A 12070-nucleotide genomic window follows, 5' to 3' on the forward strand; every position below is an offset into this window, starting at 1 on the left:
GAATGAGAGGGAGAAGTGAGAGAATTAGATAAGATAGTGATAGAGAGATGAGAGAGTGAGAGATAGTGAAAAGATAGATGAGAGAGTGAGTGAGAGTGAGTGAGAGTGAGAGATAGTGAAGAGAGAGATGAGAGATTAAGTGAGAGGAGTGAGTGTGAGAGAAAGGGTGGGATTTGGGGAGAGGGAAAGAGAGAGGAGAGGTAAGAGTAGAGAAAGAAATTGAGAAAATGGTGGAGGAGTTATTTCGGTTTTAAAAATCGTATCACTTTGCGCGACGAAAATATTATTGGTCGAGCAAAGTTTTGCGCGACGAAACATATTGGTTTCGCAAAGTTTTGCGCGACGAATATAGGAATATTGATCGGGCAAAGTCTAAAAAAATTATTTTTTGAAAAAAAAATTCCTGCATCCCATTTTTGGTACCCGCCAAAATTTTTAAATTTTTGCGTGACGAAAAATACATATTGATCGCGCAAAGTCTAAAACAATTATATAAAAAAATTCCCGCGTCCCACTTTTGGTACCCGCCCAAATTTTTTGCGCGACGAAAAATATATATTGGTCGCGCAAAGTTTTTCGCGACGAAACATATTGGTCTCGCAAAGTTTTGCGCGACGAATATAGTAGTATTGGTCGCGCAAAGTCTAAAAAATTATTTTTTTTAAAAAAAAATTCCCGCATCCCATTTTTGGTACTCGCCAAAATCTTAAAATTTTTGCCCGAGGAAAAATACATATTGGTAGCTCAAAGTCTAAAACAATTATATAAAAAAATTCCCGTGTCCCATTTTTGGTACCCGCCCAAATTTTTGCGCGAAAAAAAATATTGGTCGCGCAAAGTCTAAAGTTTTTTTTTTTAATTTTAAAAACCCGCGTCCCATTTTTGGTACTCGCCCAAATTTTTTGAGTTTTGCACGATGAACTGTTGGTCGCGCAAACTTTTGAGAGACGAAAAATTGGTTCGTAGCACAATATTTATAAAAATAATTGTTATGAATAATAAAAATAAAAATATTTTATTTTATGATTTAAAATATAATTAAGGTGAAAGCTACTTAATAAATGTATATACTATTCAATTTCTTAAGTGTTATATGTACAAAATAAATAAATTTAAAGCTACTTAATAAATAAATATATATATATACATACACACACACACACACACTTCAACGATCTAACCATAAGACTTGTTTGTATATACTTCAAGATCATATACCCCAAAAATCACAAAAAACAAACATTCAGAGATCTAGTAACGGGACAAAACTTTTCGATAGTTATAAATGAAAAATCACGATTTAACGGTTATTTTAACTCCGATTTTGATGATTTTTTTACATCTACACTCCTTGACCCTATATGAATACAATGACTGAATTTGATCTTCAATTTAAAACATTTGCACTAGTGGATACCACAAAATGTTATGTTATATTTAACGAAAGTATAAATAAACTCTTAATTGTTAGTGAATATATTGTTTTGATGGCATATGCATTCTACAAAACTAGTTTCAACGATCCAACCGTCAAACTTGTTTTTTTATACTTCGAGATCATATACGCCAAAAATCGGAAAAAATAAACATTCATAGATCAAGTAACGGGACAAAACTTTTCGACGGTTATAAATGAAAAATCATGATTTAACGTTATTTTAACTCCGATTTTGATGATTTTTTACATCTACACTCCTTGACCCTATATGAATACAATGACTGAATTTGATCTTCAATTTAAAATATTTACACTAGTGGATACCACAAAATCTTATGTTATATTTAACTAAAATATAAATAAACTCTTAATTGTTAGTGAATATATTGTTTTGATGGCATACACATTCTACGAAACTAGTTTCAACGATCCAACCGTCAAACTTGTTTGTTTATACTTCGAGATCATATACGCCAAAAATCGAAAAAAAATAAACATTCATTGATCAAGTAACGGGACAAAACTTTTCGATGGTTATAAATGAAAAATCAAGATTTAATGGTTATTTTAACTCCGATTTTGATGATTTTTTACAGCTACACACCTTGACCCTATATGAATACAATGACTGAATTTGATCTTCAATTTAAAATATTTACACTAGTGGATACCACAAAATCTTATGTTATATTTAACGAAAGTACAAAGAAACTCTTAATTGTTAGTGAATATATTGTTTTGATGGCATATGCATTCAAAAAAACTAGTTTCAACGATCCAACCATCAAACTTGTTTGTTTATACTTCGAGATCATATAGCCAGAAATCGAAAAAAATAAACATTCAGAGATCAAGTAAGGGGATAAAACTTTTCGACGGTTATAATGAAAAATCAAGATTTAACGGTTATTTTAACTCCGATTTTGATGATTTTTTTACTGCTACACTCCTTGACCCGATATGAATACAATGAAATAATTCGATCGTCAATTTAAAATATATATTTTCTAACAAAAACCCAATCCCAACAACAAGAATATATTTTTCTAATAAAAATCCGATCCGATCTAAAATAATAAATTTAAAGTTACTTAATAAATATATATACCGTTTAATTTCTTAAGTGTTATGCATACAAAATAAAAAACAAAAATAAATTGGTTTAGGTGACAAAATGTTTGGATTACGTCATGGAAAATTTTTTTAAAAATATTTTTTTTATTTTTTTTATTTTTATAAGGACTTTGCGCGACGAAGTTTACTTTTCGTCGCGCAAAGTCACTTTGAGCGACGAATTATTTTTCGTCGCCCAAAGTCACTTCCCGTGAGCGACGAATTATTTGTCGTCGCGCAAAATTTGGTCGCGCAAGACTTTGAGCGACGATGTATTGTCGTCGCGCAAAAGTTTGTCGCGCGAAGTGACTTTGGGCGACGAATTATTTTTCGTCGCCCAAAATTTGGTCGCGCAACACTTTGCGCGACGATGTATTGTCGTCGCGCAAAAGTTTGTCGCGCGAAGTGAGTTTGGGCGTCGAATTATTTTCCGTCGCGCAAGACTTTGAGCGACGAAGTTTCAAGTTTCGTCGCGCAAAATTTGGTCGCGCAAGGGGTTTTTTTTACTAGTGTAATCGTTTCATTGGTCATACCGTCTAATTTTTTGTTAAATTTAACTAAATTTTAGGGTATATACGACTTTTCATAATTAACAAATAAAATAAGATTAAAATAAATACAAAATTATAAAATAATTGAAGAAAAAGAGAAAAAAAATCATGAGACCCAAACCCCCTCCCTTCGATTTCTTCTCCCTCATTCCCCACAGACCTCTCCAATTACTACATTTGTAAAAGATGGTTTGTCAGTGGACTTCAATCATCCGGCCCAACAATTAATGTCCAAAATAATACTAACAAAGGTCTGATCTTTGATAACAGTTGGCTGTTTTGTTTCATTTTTCAAGGTGGCGTTTTGATCATTCCTTGGTGCAATAACTTGGTTTGTGCAAAAAGCTGAAGCGGTATGTCTACTTGCTGCTGCTGCTAAGGAGCCAGGACCCAAAGGATGATGGAGAAGGTTGCTGAAGAGACGCAGAGGAAGAGGAAAGCTCCTGAGGAGGTGGGCAATGGCGAAAATGGTGGTGGAGCTGAAGAGGATCAACATAGGCAAAAAAGAAGTAGGCAAAAGAGTGACGAAATTCTGGAAAATGGGGATCTGGACAAACAGGTGAGCTGGTTGAAGGATGGTTTGGCGGTGGTCTGAGTGCTGGTGAAGAAATTGCTCGCCTTTTTGGTCAAGTGAGTGGTGGGAGTGTTGGCCTTGGTATTGATGGCATAAATCCCCAAAATCCTTACAGCAATTTCGGCGTCTTGGCTGAAAAACCGATACTTGTACTTGGAGGGTGAGAAATTAACAGTGGCTGTGATTTTGGGAGGTGTGGTTGGCGGGTGATGAGGTGGGGAGAAGGGCGGTGGGAGGTTGTCTCTCAACAACAAAGGGAAATTAAGGGGGAGGGGTAGAGGGTCTGGGTGTTTGTTGAGTTGGGGTTCTGGGTTTTTTGGGAGAGGGTTTGTGGAAGATTTTTTTTCTTTTCTTTTTCTGTAGTTGTTGGCTTGGGCGGAGGAGGGTGGGGATGAGCTGGGGTTTTGGGTTCATAGGCCTAGGATGGAGGGTGGTTGTTGGATGGGTTTGGGTGGAGAGTGGTTGTGGGATGGGTTTGGGGGTTGGAGCTTGTGGGTGGTCACCATGAGAGAGAGAGAGAGAGAGAGAGAGAGAGAGAGAGAGAGAGAGAGAGAGATGACCAATTTGCCCTTATATTTAATAACAACATTGACAGAATGTAACAATAGGACCAATGGAGCAATTAATATATAGTTAATGGACCATTTGAACGAATAATTTAATTGAAGGACCAAAATGTAAATCGAGTACAAATTTGAGGACCATTTGAGTAATTTACACTATATATAAAAAAATTTTTATTTGGCACTTTCTGTATTCATATAATTAGTAGCAAATTCAAAGAGACTGCACGGCACACGACTTGAGGTATGCATTTTGATTTATTTGTTTAATTGATAAATTTATATGCATTTTTATTATATTTAATTGATATTTATTTTCGTCAAGTTAAATTATAAGGGATTTTATTGTTTACATTTTTTTTAATGAGCATTTAGCTTTTGAATATTGCACCTCCTCTGAAAAATTCATGGATCCACCAGTGCCTTCAACTATACAAATCAGAGGCAAGTTCTCACTGTAGGCTCCAGCGACCGCATTGAGAATACTGAGCTTGCCCACAGTGAAAGTAACAACACACGCGTCGACGCCACGAGAGTGACGACACCACAAGAGTGAGCGTAGCCGGTGTTGAACTCATTGCAACAGGCAATGTTCGTAAGCACAGGCTTTGCGATGAGGTGGTTAAGGAGGGTCAAGTTAAAGTCACTGGGCACAATGAAGACATCGGTGATGCTGATTTGGACGGGTCGGCGAACAAGGTGGCTACCCAGAGTGGCCTCGGACGAGTTGATCACGGTGGAGTTGCCATAGCGGCGCCGTTTGGTAGAGGATGCCCACTTCATTGCTTGCAGGCTTGCAAACTTAAAGCACTCTGATTTTGGTGTCCATGGGTTGTTAAGTGACTTTGATCACACTCGTAAACACTCAAAAGAAAAATGGAGACTTTGGACTTGAAAATAAAATGAAACTTTGTGATGACAATTGTTGTGTTGCGAGAAATGGGACTTTTTATTTTTTATTTTTGGTTGATGGTGAGAAGGGAGATGGGTTTTATAGGGTGGTTGGCAGGGTGGATGACGGGATTAGGTGGATGGTGGGAAGGAGAGGGGTCGCTGCCAGCAGGGTGGGTGAGAGTTTTGATGGCTATTGGGTCTGGGTCTTTTGATTTTCCTTAAATACTAGTTTTTATTAGTTTTAGGCATAAATGTTAAAAGGGTCCATGTGTTTTACCCTGCTGGCCAATTTAGTCCCCATGTTTAAAACCATTAGCCAATATAGTACAATCCGTTAATTTGATGTTAAAAAGGTTTTAAAACATAATATAAATGATTGGATTCAATTTAAAAATAAATAAATAATAACTAAAGAAATCAAATGATATTTAAAAAAATCAAAAAACAAGGCACCGCTATCCAATCCCATCCACCTCCCGCCCACTAATACCAGCCTCCACCACGCTTTTATCTTCTTTCTTTTTTTTCAACAACAACCCACAACCCTGTCACCTCCACCTCCCAACCACTTTCCCCACCCACACCTCAATGCCCCGATTCCCCAAGCCACACTGACTACCGCAACTCTATCCACCCCACCCCAAATCTCCATTTCTCAAGAGAACTAAACCCCTTCCCATTTCTCCAACCGCTGAGCATCCCATCGCCTCTTTACTACCTCATGTTGTTTTTTCATCTTTCATGTTTCTTTCTTTTTTCGAATGTTGTGTTTTAATGAAAGCATAGTGTCGACTGCAATTTTGCAAAGAAGGGGTTGCAACATTACTTGCTTTAGCTTCAGCATCATCCTCACAGAGCTAAGGTCAAATCCCATGTTTCTACTAATTTCACTTGGGTTGTTTCAGTCTAATTTTGTAATGGTTTTACCTTGATTTCTCGTGTTTTCACTTTAAAACCCTGCGTAGTTTCCCAGAAAGTCGATGGAATCCAAAAATAAGGGTGGGCATTGAGACCGCAAAACCAAGCAAAACCGAATGAGAAAAAACCGTCAAAAATTGATTGACTAAAAAGTCAACAAATCACAACCAAACCGAACCAGACCATTTTCAACTTGTCTTGATCTCTTGATTTCACAACTCAAAGCAACAGATCAGACCGAACCCGACCGATTACTATATTTAATATATATTTTTATTTTATTATATATATAATATATATTAATATATTATTTCGGCCAATTCTATTGTGTTACAATAAAACTAGTTGCATGTAACGTTTCCTCCCTAAGCGCTGCTAAGCCTAAATCGACTTAGATTTTTTTTTCAAATTTTTTTTTTCATTTCTCTCTCTGTCTCGACTCTCTTCTCTTCGCCTTCCTCTTCGATACGAAATGCAACGCACAAACAGAGATAGGATAACGATGCCGACAACACAGCTCCTCACTCCTCGTTCCCTCACTGCTCATTTGCCGACGACGACGACACATTTTAGGTAAGAACTTCTTCCTCTCCTTCTTCCCCCTTTTTGAACTGGAATAGCTCTCTTCTTTTAATTTCAGATTGGAGATTTCAATTAGGGTTTACGATTAGGGGTTTGAATTGATTGACATGTTTCAATTTGGGCTTTCAATTATGGATTTTGGGTTGGGGTATCAAATTAGGGATTTGTTCTTTAGGGTTTCAATTCGGGCATGTTGATTGTAATATCTGTTCCATTTGTGACATGGGTTTCAAATTGTTGTTGTTGCTTGGAATTAGGCTTGCAACGGTTTGTGTTATTGTTCCCAAAGATATATATATTTTTATCCCTTTGATTTCATTTCATTTGATTTTTTTAAATTTTTGTAATTGATTGGCATGTTTGTGTTGTGTTGTTGATATCTTCATCTGATGATAGTTTGATGGATTGATATCTTCATGTGATGATTTGAATTGAGAATTCATGAATTCAAGATGATTTGTAGTCTATAATCAAATATGTTTTATCATGATGAAATAAGATGACAAGAAATGATTTAGATGATGATGATGATGAATTGATATATTGAGAATTGATGATTCGAATGGATGAGAAATAAATTGATGATGAATTGATGAGATCGTTGATAATTTGAATTTGTTTGATAATGAAATCTGTTTTAATAGATTTCTTTATATAATGATGTTTATTAATGGATGATGATTTGAATTTGTTTGATAATGAAATCTGTTTTAATAGATTTCTTTATATAATGATGTTTATTAATGGATGATGATTTGAATTTGTTTGATACTGAATTCTGTTTTTGTTTTTGCTGAATCGAAATTGAAATTTGTTTCTATTAGTTTGGTTTTTGTTTTTATGAAATTTATTTTTTTTATAAAGTAGATTTGTGTAAATTATTATATTTTTGTGTTCTAAATCTAAGTTTTGGTTCTGACTTTTGGTTTTTCGGATTGTTAAATTAGGTTATGATTTTTGTTTAATTGCTTTTTAGGTTCTACAAGTCTTGCGTAATTATTAATTAGGGTATGTTGATGCTAAGTTGGTTTTGTTTTGATATTAGGTTCTTATTAAAGGAGGGATGGACCAATTTGAACAATGGCCTAGTAATAGTAATGAAGTATGCTTTTCTTCCGCATCCGCATCATCATCATCACCTAGCCTACCAGTAACCCAACCTCAAGCCCAAACACCTCCTCAACCGAGTGGTCTTCCACTATTACCTCATTCTGGGACTAGAAAATCATCAAGAGAAAAATCAGAGGTATGGGATCACTTTGAAAAATATGATGATGTGGTTGAGAGTGTGAGGATGAGAGCAAATCTTCGATATGTAAAAAAGAAAGCTAGGTGCAAGTGTGAAGAAGGATGGGAGAAAAATCGAGTGGTCTTCCATGATTACCTCATTATGAGACTAGAAAATCATCAAGAGAAAAATATGAGGTATGGGATCACTTTGAAAAAATATGATGATGTGGTTGAGAGTGTGAGGATGAGAGCAAATCTTCGATATGTAAAAAGAGAGCTAGGTGCAAGTGTGAAGAAGGATGGGAGAAAAATCGAGTGGTCTTCCATGATGACCTCATTCTGAGACTAGAAAATCATCAAGAGAAAAATCGGAAGTATGGGATCACTTTGAAAAATATGATGATGTGGTTGAGAGTGTGAAGAAGGATGGGAGAAAATCTTCGATGTGTAAAAAGATAGCTAGGTGCAAGTAGTGGCGAAGCCAGGAATCTTACCACAAGGGGTCTTAGTGTAATAGTCCAAATAAAAATTTAGGATGGAAAAAAATATTGAAAATGAAATCATAGTAATTTCATTCATAATTCATAATGGGAACAACATTACAAGCTATAATTGTCCGCTTGAAGATTACCCAAAACACCATCTAACTGACTTTGTCTTGAACTTGGAGTTCTTGAACAACCAACATTATTTGAACTATCAACATTATCCAAACTACCCGAACCCGATGATGACTTTCTCTTAAAAAACCATTCCATAATAATTCTACATATACAAAATAATCAAAATAAATACTCACAATATAAACAAACCATCAACATAATCAAAATAAATATGAATTGGATTTCAATTAAATTAAATATATTCTACATATACAAAATAATGAAAATGAAAACTCACAATATAAACAAACCATCAATATAATCAAAATAAATATGAATTGAATTTTTCAATTAAATTAAATATATTCTACATATACAAAATAATGAAAATAAAAACTCACAATATAATCAAACCACCAATATAATCAAAATAAATATGAATTGGGTTTCAATTAAATTAAATATATCATGCATAGTAAGTTTAGAACTTACTTGAATTGTGAAATTTCACAATTAGAATGAGTAAAACAAAGAGAGTAACTGGCAGCACCACCACACGGCGACAACACGGTAGCATAGAGGCACCCCAGTGGTTGCAGCAAGGGAGGAGATGGAGTTGAGGGTTTGGGGGAGTTGGGAACTTAGGGTTTGGAAGAGAAAACAAAAAAAATTGGGAGTTTAGAATGGAGGAATTGGTGCTGTGGAGAGAATGATACGCTGGCAATTTCTTTTTTTCTTTTTTTCCTTTTTTTGGTTTCAGACCTGGCCCAAAAGGATGTCATTTTGGCCAGGTCATTTAAAAAAAAAAAAAAAAAAAAAGTCCCTCGCGCAGCCTTCTTCTCCAGTTGCAAACTCTTCCTTCTTTCAGTCATTTCGTCGACCACTTGGTGTGCAGCTCCAAGGGACCTCTAAGCTAATTTTCATGGCTTCCATAGGGTTTAGAACTTACTTGAATTGTGAAATTTCACAATTAGAATGAGTAAAACAAAGAAAGTAACTGGCAGCACCACCACACGGCAACGACACGATAGCACAGAGGCACCCTAGTGGCTGCAGCAAGGGAGGAGATGGAGTTGAGGGTTTGAGGGAGTTGGGAACTTGGGGTTTGGAAGAGAAAACAAAAAAAAAATTGGGGTTTAGAATGGAGGAATTTGTGCTGTGGAGAGAAGGATACGCTGGCCATTTCTTTTTCTTTTTTTTTCTTTTTTTTTGGTTTCAGACCTGGCCCAAAACGACGTCGTTTTGGCCAAGTCATTTTTTTATATAAAAACAGTCCCTCACGCAGCCTTCTTCTCCAGTTGCAAACCCTTCCTTCTTTCAGTCATTTCGTCGACCACTTGGTGTGCAGCTCCAAGAGACCTCTAAGCTAATTTTCATTGCTTTCATAGGGTTTAGAACTTACTTGAATTGTGAAATTTTACAATTAGAATGAGTAAAACAAAAAGAGTAACTGCAGCACCACCACACGGCGACGACACGGTAGCACAGAGGCACCCCAGTGGCTGCAGCAAGGGAGGAGATGGAGTTAAAGGTTTGGGGGAGTTGGGAACTTAGGGTTTGGAAGAGAAAACAAAAAAAAAATTGGGGTTTAGAATGGAGGAATTGATGCTGTTGAGAGAAGGATACGCTGGCAATTTCTTTTTCTTTTTCTTTTTTTTCTTTTTTTGGTTTCAGACCTGGCCCAAAATGACGTCGTTTTGGGCAAGTCATTAAAAAAAACCGTCCCTCGCGCAGCCTTCTTCTCCAGTTGCAAACCCTTCATTCTTTCAGTCATTTCGTCGACCACTAGGTGTACAGCTCCAAGGGACCTCTAAGCTAATTTCCATGGCTTCCAAGAGGTCGTGCAACCCCACTGTGGCTCCGCCACTAGGTGCAAGTATTGCTCTATTACTTATGTCGTAGACCACAATTTGAATGGGACATCAAGTTTGAAGAAACATATTGAGTCTCTATGTAAGAAATACCCCGGAAGGGTTGACAATGATAAAAGACAAAAGATTTTGTCTTTTGACCAAGCACTTGATAGTCTTTCAACAATCAGGCATACTAAAGAAGATTGGTTAAGATCTTGTGTATAAATGGTAGTGATAGATGAGTTGCCTTTTATGTGGTTGAAGGTAAAGGGTTTAGGAGATTTTGTTAATCATTGAAACCTCATTTCCAAGTGTCATCTCGTAGGACACTTGTAAGACATTTTATGGTTATGTATGATAAGATGAAACAAAAGTTGAAAGGATAATTAGCATCACATAAAGTGTGCCTCACAACGGACACTTAGACAAATGTTCAAAACATAAATTACATGGTGATTAAGGCACACTTTATAAATGGTGAATGGAATTTGCACAAAAGAGTTTTGAAGTTTTTGTGTCATTACTAACCACAAGGGGAACTCAATTGGTAAACTTCTTGAGACTTGTTTGCTTCATTGGGATTTAAAGATTATACTCGCAATCACGGCCGATAATGCTTCTTCAAACATGAAAGCAATAAATTACTTGAAGTCAAAGATAGGTCATTGGAAGAATGGTAGTCTTATGTTGGAAGGAAAGTACATGCATATGAGGTGTTGTGCTCATATTGTCAATTTGATTGTTCAAGATGGCTTGAAAAAACTAGAGAAAAGCATATTGTCAATAAAGAATGCGTTTAAATATGTAAGATTTTCTCCACAAAGATTAGAGGAATTTAAACTTGTGTTTTGAAAGAGCGAATTGAATGCAAAGGGCTTGTGGTGTTGAATGTTCCAACTAAGTGGAATTAAACATATATGATGTTGGATGCCGCTTTAAGGTTTGAAAAAACCTTTGTGAGAATGGGAGAAGATGATGATGCCCCATTTGCATCTTAGTTTGGTGAAGATGAACCGGTTAGGGAAGATGAGGGGATTGTTGCATCTAGACCTAAAAAGAGGGTAGGGCCACCAACTAACGAAGATTGGAGAAATGCTCTTACCTTTGTCAATTTTTTAAAGGTCATTTATGATATGATATTAAATATGAGTGTTTCTTTACATCCATCAAGTGCTGTTAATTGGGAATTTCTAAGTTAATTCAAATTTTTATTAATTTTAAAAAGATGTATAGGTTTTAAAAGACAAAAAAGTGGATAATGTTTATTTAACGGAAAATTTAACAGATCGGACTATTTTGGTTAACGGTTTTAAACATGGGGAGTAAATTGGTCAAATTGAAAATACATAGACTAAATTGGCCAATAGATAAAACACATGGCCATTTTGACATTTAAGCCTTAGTTTTAATTTTATTAAAATCTATTACTGTTATGTTATGGTTAATTGAAAGGGCATGTGTCAAAAATTTAGATAAAGAACAGAGAAGGGACAAACAAAATGGGGACAAAAGATCTGGACTTGGGGTTAAAAGTATGAATAATGCTACTCTTACCTCATTTGTATACCACATTCTCATACCACCTTATGTGGCAGATGAGGTGGACAGCTACATTAATTAAAATTATTTAATATTTTCTTTTCTTTTATGATTTATTAACACTTTTAAAAAAACTATTAATTAAACTTTCTTTATTAAAATACACTTCATTGATTTAATTGATGTTGCATATTATATGCACATGTCACATCA

This window comes from Prunus dulcis, chromosome 4 (assembly GCF_902201215.1).
Source record: "Prunus dulcis chromosome 4, ALMONDv2, whole genome shotgun sequence".
Classification (NCBI taxonomy): Eukaryota; Viridiplantae; Streptophyta; class Magnoliopsida; order Rosales; family Rosaceae; genus Prunus; species Prunus dulcis.